Raw genomic sequence first — 11415 nt, forward strand, 5'->3', positions numbered from 1 at the left:
AAAGTGAGACAAGTATGAACTTTATATCTCATGGAACACAAGGGGAACGGTATGTGACAGGAGAATTCTCAGCTGTGAGATATCGTTCCCCCTGCAATAGCTGGCAAATTTTACTCTTGATGGGCTTCACTTTCAAGCGGGCCAGTACAAAAGCTATAACTGGAAAAATTTTGCCTTGATGGACTTATCAAGGCAAATCCATTAAGCCAACTGCTGTAGTGGTTAGTGCTTTGGGTTTGTGATAGGCTGGTCATTGGTTTGAGGCCTGCCTTCACTTTGCTTTGGGTTTGGGATAGGCAGGTTGGTGGTTTGAAGCCCCGGTCCCCCTTCTTATTTCTCATATAACACAGGGGAACCCTATCTGACAGCAACATTGTTAGTTGTCATAATACGTTTTCCTGCTTTGAAATATTTAGTTATATGAGCCTGAAACTCAGAGAACCTACTTCTTGTGGTTTTGAAAGTCAGCAGTGCAAATGTGAGACGAGTATGAACTTTCTATCTCATGGAACACAGGGGGAGCGGTATGTGACAGGAGAATTCTCAGCTGTGAGAGACAGTTCCCCCAGCAATAGTTGTCAAAACTTTGCCCTTGATGGGCTTCACTTTCAAGCATGCCCATACAATAGGCCAACTGGTGTAGTGGTTAGTACTTTGGGTTTGATATGGGCAGGTTGGTGGTTTAAAGCCCTGTCCACCTTCTTACTTCTCATTGAACATAGGGGTCCTCCTGTGTTCACATTGCTTCGGTTTGGTATGGGCAGGTTGGTGGTTTGAAGCCCCGGTCTCCTTTCTTTTTTTCTCATTCAACACAGGAGAACCCCACCTGATAGCAACATTCTTAGGTGGCTTTCACACTTGAAGTTTAGTTCGGAACGGGGCGCGGTTCGCATGAAAAATCGTTAATGTGAAAGCTGTCAAGCGAACCCGGGTGCGCACCTGGCTACTGAACCTGAGACTACCTGAAGGAGGTGGTCTGATTTTGTTTGCTCTCGAACTGTGGCACGGTTCGCATGAATATGAAAGTGTAACGAGGAAGGCGGGACGAGAGCCATGAGGGAACGGTGCGAGGCCGGTGACGCGAGTGATAATGAGTGTCAGCTGTGCGTTGCACCGGTCTCGCATCTCTCACGGAGGAGAGGAAGCATAAAAGGACGAGCAACAGGAGTGAAGGACGAGAGAGGACCAGGCCTGGACAATGTGTTAAGTTTTATTTATGTTTGTGTGGCCGGCAGTTGACCGTGAGGTAGCTGTCGGCCCTTTACTTTCGTTTTGTTGTTTGTTTATTTTATTAAAAGTTTGTTTAATGTTCGCCGATTCCCGCCTTCCTATTCTTGGAATGTATTACAGAAAGCAACACGGACCCGGGTGCGCACTTGATGAGGAAGTAAAGTGACCTGCGCATGCATTTAAGACGATGTATTTCCTTCAATAAAACACATGTAAGAGATGATAGTTTTGATGATTTACCTTGGATTCGAGCGAGAGTGCAGGCGGTATCATATTTCAGCATTGCGAGTGGAATCAGAGCGGCAGGTCAACAGTAATCCACTGTTTTTTCAAAATAGTCTGGTTGCAAGCAGCAGAAAGCCGTCTGCATGCAACGCGCATACAGTAAACCCAAATGTAATTTACTCTGCTGCGTATAATAGCACCAAATTAATAAAAACACAATATATTGATTCGTGTTCTGTTTTCTGTCATGCGGCATACACATTTTTGATGATGTAAGACGAACGCACCACAGTTCGACAGAATCAAGTTGTGTCTGAAACCAAACCAACGCTGCAGGGGGCGCCGGGAACAATCACACTCAAGTTCGGACTGCAGCAAACGAGCCCAATCTAAAAACGCCCTTAGTTGTCATGGATGCACATATAGTCAAAGACAATTAGTTTGATGCATGTACACAAGCAACACTGTATGTCTCATGAAGCATTTATTCATAATTAAATAGACATGCTAAAATTTCTAGACCACACACACTACATGTTACACATGACAGGATAATATTTAAAGGGGATTGGGGTAATTTTGGGGCAGGATCTGTTTTACCTAACTGTCACGTTTCTACCCCCTTTAAACTTGTGCATTGTGCACCAGCGCAATCGCTTGAGCTGTTACTTATAACAGCAGAAACAACTTAAAAAACTCCAGGATGATTTATGGTCAAACAGATATGATTATGAGTATGTCGTTCGATAGGAATACTGCACAATTGAACTAAAAACAGAACATTGTGCTTTTGCAAAATAAAGAAAATTTACAGGATGCGCTCTGTCATCTCCTTTCCTTGAACTTATTTTTGGAGCACTGCGCCTCACAAACTGAACCAAAGTCAGCAGCATATAGTCACTGTTTTCCCCTTTCGTTTTGTTAATCTGTTAATAGTAAAAAAATCAGCGTATTCCACAAATATATAGCCTATAAACGTTGATGCACTTCTGAAATGTGGGAAGTTTGCTGATACTGAGGAATGCACGTCACATGCTTGCATTACCTGACCAGTTACACTGGCAACCTGATGTCTGTTGGTTTACAACTAACACCATTTGTGGAATACCGCTTCCGGGTCATTGCTATAAATGGCATCGGCCCCAGTAAACCCAGCTGGCCGTCTGTGTACTACCAGACCGGTGGAGCAGGTATAATATATAGAGATGCACTGATTGCAATTTTCTTTGCCGATTCCGATTTACGATTTTATTACAAGTGAAACCTGCCTGTCATGATTTGGCAAACACCCACGATGGGGGAGACAAAATGAAAACACGACTACGAATGAATACAAAACATAAACCAAAACTTCCCACGTGGGGGACAAAACAAATAGACGAGGTAATCAATAAAACTGAGACAGGACTTACACTGATCAAACACAAGACTCAGCAAGAGCAATATATCAGAACTTACTAGAGAGTGAGACACGGAACAATACAAAGTAACACAAAACGAATCAGCACAAGACAAGAGACACAAGGTCAATATATAGGGGAATACAAACGAGGGATGATAACACAGGGAGGGTGACGGGCAGGTGACAGGGATCAAACACTAAGGAGAAGCTAACGAGGTAACGAGAGGGCGGGGCTAGAAGACACTACACCGGAGAGAACGCATATTATTGTCAAGAGGACAATAATACGTTTCTCTCCACACATAACAAGGGATCCTGCCGTGAATCACGACACCTGTCGATTCCGATTTTTGCAGATTCTGATTTTCTATCCACAAACTATAATTGACAGTATACTGTATATAAAACCATATTAACTTTTCTTCAATACACATTTTTTTTGTTTTCATTGAATAAATGATTGAACATTACAATTTCCCCAAATTTCCCTAAATGCAGTTCTCCAAGCTGCATTAAATTACAGAATCTTCTCTTTCCCAAACAACTCTTAAATTGAAGAACTCTGTGACTGAAAAGAAGTACAAACAATAAAATATAACTAAACATGTCACTTAATTTACCTTTTTCATTTTTGTACTCATCTCACAAAAGTCTAAGATAACAATAAAATACTTCAACTTTACTCTCGTCTGTTTCTGTTTCTGAAACTAACATTGCTTTATTTCATTTTTTGTGAAATGTAAAATAAATTGTCTTTATCTTGGGTCTGTAGTATTAAAAGAAGTGGGTTGATTTTTGCTGCAACTTCAATAAAAAAAGTTAACAATCTTATGAATGAATTCTACTCTAAAGATGTATATGTATTTGCAGTTTTTTGTGTTAGTAAAGAACTCAATCAGATATACAGATATACGGTCATTTTGACTCTCTCTGTCGACTGGCACTCCAACCAGACATCTCCACTCTTCCTCTTCTTCACCATCTGAACTCTCACAGTGTGTTTGATCTTGCTGGGGTGATGTTTTCCTAACCTTGCTTTTTTCCTCTTTTTCAGATCTTCCAGGTTGGTGTTCCTTCTCGACAGGCAAGTAGTCACATGGTAGTAACAGATTCCGGTGCAATATTCTTGTTTTTCCTTTCCCACTCTCAGGTCGGATTTCATATACTGGACTATCCTGGTACTTCCTCGAGGTGACAACATAAACTTGTTCTTCCCAGAAGGGTCTGAGCTTTCCAGGTCCACCTCTCTCCTTAAAGTTACGAACCAGTAATCTATTACCGGGGAGCAATTCAGCTCCATGGACTTTCTTGTCATACAAAGCCTTTCCTCTTTCCTTCCCTTTGTGTGACACTCGTGGGGCTACCTCGTAAGCTTCCTTCATTCTTTTCCTCCAGTCCTCAGCGTAGTCTTGGTAAGAAGGGTGTTGGTCTTTCGATGGCACACCAAACATAATGTCAATGGGCAATCTGGGTGTACGGCCGAAAAGGAGAAAATAGGGTGCAAACCCCGTCGCCTCATTTCTTGTACAGTTGTACTCATTCACAACCTTTGCAAGTGATGTCTTCCAGTCGGCTTTGGCGGTCTCAGGTAAGGTTCTCAGCATTGCTAGCAAAGTTCGGTTAAATCGCTCAGTTTGCCCGTTTCCCTGCGGGTGGTACGGTGTCGTATGAGAGCCTTGCACCCCACTATACTCTTGCAGCTTGGAAAACAACTTGTTGTCGAACTCTCGGCCTTGGTCATGATGCAATCTCGTGGGAAATCCAAACTTCAAAACAAAGTCTCCAAATACTTTCTCTGCAGCTGTTTTGGCACTCTTGTTTCTGCAGGCATACGCTTGAGCAAACCGTGTAAAGTGATCCACCACAACTAAGATGTATTCATAACCTCCTTTACACGATTCCAGATGTAGAAAATCAATTGAGACCAACTCAAAAGGATATGTGGTGGTGATGTTCGTCAGAGGAGCTCGAGTCACCTTGTTCGGACGCTTGCTTCTCAAGCAGCTGCAGACACGTGTGACATAATGCTCCACTTGCTTCTGCATGCGGGGCCAATAGAATCGATCCCGGATCAGGTTCAGCACTCGCTCTGCCCCTAGGTGGCCCATGTCTTGGTGTAGCTCCTTAAAAACAAGCTCATGGTATTTCTTTGGCAGGATCAGCTGATTACGGGTGACTGTTTTTCGGAACAATAGACCCTGCTCATCCAAATATAATTTAGCTCGTACTCTCATCAGTCCCCGAGCCTCTTTGCTCTTCACTGGCCGTGATTTATTTCGGAGACTCATCAAGACCTCTCTGATTTCCGGCTCTTCTTCTTGGGCTTTTCTCAGAACTTCCTTGGGGATCTCTGCGACTGACATGACCCGATCCTCCACCTGTTCTGCTGCCAGCACTGATGCAATGGTAAGTGGACACAACCAGGGGCCTCTCTCTAGACTTTGCATCATTACAGATTGAGTTATACTGACCATGACATCAGGTTGCACTTCTTCGGAGCACGTTCTCATATACTGTTCCATCGACAACGGCATTCGAGAGAGGCCATCGGCATCCCCGTTTGACTTTCCCGGACGGTATTTGATGGTGAATCGAAGTCGGCAAGCTCGGCTACCCATCTGTACGTGGTTGCATTCAGCTTAGCTGTCGACATCACATATGTGAGGGGGTTATTATCTGTGTACACAGTGAATGATGGTGCACGGTAAACATAGTCTCTAAACCTCTCACATATGGCCCACTTCATGGCCAAAAACTCCAACTTTCCCGAGTGAAGGTGGTAGTTTTTCTCGGGAGGGGTTAGGGTTCTTGATCCATATGCGATGACAACTAGCTTGCCACTTTGCCTCTGGTACAGCACTGCACCAAGTCCTTCCTGTGAAGCGTCACAATGGAGTACCAAGGGTTCGTTGAGGTCTGGATATCCCAGCACAGGTGGATTAGACAAGCAGTCAATCAACTCACTGAGGGCGTTTTGATGCTTATCTGTCCATATGATCAGATGTGACGATGCGAGCTGTCCCTGACGACTTCTCCCTTTTCTCTTCTGCTTTGGGTGAACTTTTCCTTCTGTTGGAGTCGTTCCAGTGAGCAGCTTATAAAGAGGTGCGGCCTTGCGGGAAAAGTTCTCAATGTAGGACCGGTAGTAAGAAAGGAAACCTACTAATTTTCTCACTTCGCCAACCGTTTTATGGGACATCTCTTTCAATGCTTGGACTGGAGCGATGTCAGCTGGGTCCATGGTGTGCCCTTCTTTGGTCACCAGCTTCAATAGGAATTGTACCTGGTTTCGAAACACTTCACATTTCCGAGGGGTTAATTTGACACCATGTTTCTGGTAAGACTGTAACACTTTCCTAAGATCCTGAAGATGATTCTCAAATGTTTTTGAATGCACCAAGTTATCATCTAAATAAGGTTGACATACCTCATCACGCAGTTCTCTCAGACACTCCTCCATGCTCCTTTGAAACTCGGCAGGTGCATTTGACAACCCAAAAGGGATCCTCACCCATTCATACAATCCCCACGGCGTGATGAACGCAGTGAGAGGTCGGCTGGATTCCTCTACAAATCCCTGGTGGTAGGCTTTGCCTTGATCGAGAACAGAATACCAGGCGCTACCCACCAAACTGTCAAGCATGTCCTGTATACGAGGGATGGGGTGTCGGTCTGGAATGGATTTCCTATTCAACTCCCGGTAGTCACAGCAAAGGCGAAGAGTTCCATCTTTCTTGCGCACGCAAACGACCGGCGAAGAGTATGGTGACTTTGATCTAGTAATCCAACCCTTGTTCAGCAGATCCTCCAGATATTCTTTAACCTCTTTGTGCATGGGCTTTGGAACAGACATGTAAGTGTGCTTTACAGGTGTGGTGTCACAAAGGCGGATTTTTAGCTGGAGAGATGGAATGCACCCCACATCGCTGTCATCACCAGAAAAAGCACCACTCTCCTCCCTCAAAAGCCGCTTTACTCTCTGTTGCTGGTCAGGTGTTAGATGGTCAACGCGGACTGGAGGGTCCCAGAGGTCATTTTCTTGTGTGGCGAGCATAATCTCCACATTTCCTGAAGACTGAGTTTCTTGTTCATTCTCCTTGGGTATCAGGCCTGGAGTCATGCGTGTAACCGTCTCACTTGCACTTTCTCGCCGGGCCGTCGCTGGTCTCACCTCAGCCGGGTAAACAGCTTTAACTCGTTGTACATGGCCCAGTACTGTACGTGGAGGCAGGTAGATGTCATGGACAGTATCGTTCACCACAGGAATGCAGATGCGTGAACAAGTTCCTCTCTGGAGGCGGACAATGTTTTCGTCTACCCTCAGTCCATCTGGCAACGTTGCACACTCATTCGGCACAAGAAGAGCATCCTGGTCAGATAACAAAGGGCCCGTTTTGATGCAACATTTAATGGCTCTAGCCTGCTTAGCTGGAATTTTTGTTACTGACCTTCCTGCTTTCACTACTCCGTCACTGTACTCGTGGTCTTGACCTTCCACGAAGTTCAGTAACACCTCTGCTTTCTTGCAGTCGAAGGACAGGGCGGTACTCAGGGCCTTGGTTTTTACACAGGTGGGTAGCTCAACACCGTTGTTCAGTAGATACTCGATAACGTTGTACCCGATTATTGGTTCTTCTGCCACTCCATCCTCACTTGAAACTAATACAGGTACCTCAAATTCCAGTGGTGTGGATTTATCTGTTCCCAACTTGAACGTCACTTCAACCCAGCTTTCAAATGGAATGATTGTTTGATTGACTGCTCGACCAGTGAGGCTTCCAGGTCCTAGGATCTCATCGAGGCTGTGTAGTGTGGTGTGTGGAAGATGTTCTTCTCTCCACTTTTCATTAACGAGGCAGACTTGTGAGCCAGTATCCCATAATGCTTTAGTTTCCACACCATTAAAAAAACATTTCACCATACATTTCTCTCCTATTAGATTCAGTAATTGGGCGTTGCGTTTGGTGGACAGCTGATTGGTACTTACAGATCTGATAAGCTGTAGGTAGTTCTCTTTCTGCTTTGCTGCTTCACGGGCTTCTAACTGCTTAATGTTATTACACAGGATTTGACTTTGATGTTGCAGCCGCTGTGATTCTGTGGTGTGAGTTGTCACGGACATGTTGTCAACTGAGTGTCCTCTTTCTGATCTGCCTACAGGTGGTCCTCTGCACCCTCTGGAAAGATGCCCACTTTGCCCGCATTTAAAACAATGGTCACACTGATCACCACGACCCTGGTCTTGACATCCACGGCACCCTCGTTTCCTTTCTCGGGGCGGTGCGGAACGGTACGTACTCATGACTTTCTTTATCTCGCCAATCTCCTCTCTCAATTGCTTGACTACCTCATAAAGCTCAGAATCTCACTTGTCCATGACTTGTGGTGTTTTCAAAGCTTTCACTTGTGTGTGCGTAGACTGTTCTTTACCTGTGACAGCATGGACAATTTTCTCTTGACTCGTATGTAGTTCTGCTTGGACCTCATGAACTTTTGTCTCTCTCACGTGTGCATTTTTCTTGAACTTTTGTTGTCGTTCCCACTCAAGGCTTGCAGCTTCGTTCATCTCCGTGATGAGAACTTCATCTTTGACTGTCGAATCATCCAGGCAGGCTTTAAGCTGATATTTGATGTGGTCGTTGGACAGTCCCGTCCCCAGCGCACGTAGGAACCTTCTTTGTATGAGATCTGCACTGTATGATTCTTCTCCATCGGGCTCTCGGGCCGCAGCCAGCAGTCTTTCTTTCATCTCTATAGCCCGGAAAAGGAAATTTTGTGGTGACTCACGGCTCTCCTGAGTGATGTTTATCAGTCTATGATACAGGTCTGTTGAGCTTTCTTCCTTGTAATGGCCTTTCAGAATTGTACGCAGCTGTGAAAGGGTTAAATCAGTCTTAATCTCCAGCATATCACGTAGACTCATACCTGGACTGACTGCTCTAACCACAGCATCAACAATCTCTGACTCTCGGTGTCCTTTACTTATTCCAGCATCAATCTGGTGCATCAAGTTGTTGTATGACAGCTTATCTTTCTGCCCCCCGTTCTCCTATTTGGCCATTAATCTTAAAATCACGTCGAATGGTGACTTCAGGAATTGCTTGCTGCTGCTGGGAAAGCACAGGGGGACTTGACACATCAGGAACTTTCAAACTCAAGCGTTGGATTTCGTTTTTCAGCATATTTGTGGATGACTCAAAATGATAATGCAGTTCTGTGTACTGTCTCTTTAAATCCGCAAGCTCCGCACAACTCCTGTCTGTATCGCCGCCGCCATCTTGAATCGCGCGGTCGCTGCGTTGCGTCATCCCGCTAGCAAACGCTAACAAGTCTTTCACATGTTGACGGGCTACATTGTCATCTTCTGTCTCTATAACACCCTCAACTGCTTCACTGATTAATCTGATCAGCGAGTGCCGTTTACTCTGTCCCTCTGCAGACACTTTTGCATATTCACACACCTCTTGCAGTTGATCGAGCCGCAGGCGGAGCAGTGCCTCGCTTAGCCGATCCTGTAGCTGCTCTAGGTCCATGCTCAGCGTCGTAACTCACTCAATACGCCACCGCCGATCCCATCCTCGTCGCCAGTATTTGTAACACACTTGAAGAAGACTACAACAAGCGTGTGATTCAGGTGGGTTCTTTTATTCAGCCAGCACATTCACGAGCATTCCATAGATCTCGTTACAGCGTTATCTCTCTCACAACAACTGACTCGTGCCTCTCTCTATACACTCGTCAGCTAACTCGTCTTCTCCTCTGGTCTACTCCAGGAGTCTCTATATTGCTGTTGCCACCTATTGGACATTCATTACATCTTTGTAGGTTTTATTATGAATGTGTGCTTGTCCCGAATTATTAAACATTAACAATCAAACTACAAGTTAAACAAACATTGCCAAAATAAATATTTGGGGGGGTTAACTCTTTGTGCGCATTTAAACAGATTAACACATATTCTCTACATTTCTCCACATTTAGTTATTTTAAATGCCACAATTAATGTACCATGCTATGGCTAGCGACATACACCAGCAGCGAAGGGAACCACAGTAACAAAATGACAACATAAGACGTTCACATCTATGGCCCATGGCCCCGCCCTCACACCGCACACGATGCACTTTTACAGTGTAGATTTAGTTTAAAGATCATTCACATACCCAATTCGGTAATAACGAGTTCAACAATGTGTATTGAAATTATATTTTATACTTCAAATATTATTATTTTAACTATTATTATTACTACATTTTACTCATTATAAACAGGTGTGTAAGAGAGATGGAGATCTTAAGCCTACCTTTAAATGCAGAACAGTAACGGGGTGTCGGTTGTAACTTGACAGGATGCTGAAGAACACAGCTGAACTTTTCAGAATCACTGAGTGCTGGCTGCTGCTCTCTTTTGGCAGTTGCAAAACTGTCTTTGGCGGTGGCAAACTATCACTCGTGATTGGCTAAAAGCCGCGGGCTAGCCTGCGAGCTGCCTGCGACCTCGTCAGTGGGCGTGTTTAGGAACGTCATGATTACTAATTGGATGGAGTACACGCACACTTGGGTTTTGTTAAATAATAAGCCTATACAATGTACATGTTTCAAACCCGCCAAACTGATCCCAAATCCGCCCAAATTTTGTCCACCCGCCCAAGACAATTATTACCCGTACAATCAAATTCAAAACCGCCCAATTGGGCCGCCCAATCTGGCAACACTGACTGTAATATACTTGCCAGGCGTGAAAGCTTGACAGGCATGGCAACAGTAACTAAGGAGGGCGGGGCTTAGCGAAGGGTCAATTGCTTTAGAAAAATGTTTTGGTTAATGTAGAAAGGACACTCAGTTTTGTTGTACAAAAAAATAAAATAATAATTTTGATACTGAAATGATACTACTTGTTTGGGGTGTGACCCATCTTGACTTAACTCTTTCTTTGATAGTCCATCATCTGTTCCCTTGCTGCTTTGGAAAATCTCACCATGCTGGAGGCTGAGGAGGAATTTCTACAAGGGCCTGTCATTGACGAAAGGTATGTAAGGATGCTATAAAGGAGAAATGGTCAAGCATGACATCCTGCCATTATTTCCAATAACAATTTTGTCTACAACTTTACACTTTCTTTTATCAGTGAGCGGGAGCAGTTTGACAGGAGGATTAGGATCATTTTGAAGAAGAGTGGCAACCCATAGGAGTCATTATCGAGAGCCATCCTATAATGATCATCAATCCTGTTTTTGATAATGGTCTTAATAAATAATGTTCACAAGAAACTTGTCATTTTTTTCTTAAAAGATAAATGAACTTAGAAATTACTTAATGCAGTGAATTGTGTTTTTCTTCATTAAATAGTACGCAGGACACTGTTCTAAATGCACAGCAGATATTTAATTGATGGTTCATATGATTGTAGTTAATGTTTTATGTTTAATGTTTTAAAAGTGCCAGGGCCGATTTTCTTCCCAGGGTTGCACTTAATTTGTACATTTGGACTATTTATAGGGTGTTGAGACCAGACCAAGACTTTGAGGAGTCGAGACCGAGTCGAGACCAAGACCAGCA

Source organism: Triplophysa rosa, linkage group LG21, assembly GCF_024868665.1.
Source record: "Triplophysa rosa linkage group LG21, Trosa_1v2, whole genome shotgun sequence".
Lineage (NCBI taxonomy): Eukaryota > Metazoa > Chordata > Actinopteri > Cypriniformes > Nemacheilidae > Triplophysa > Triplophysa rosa.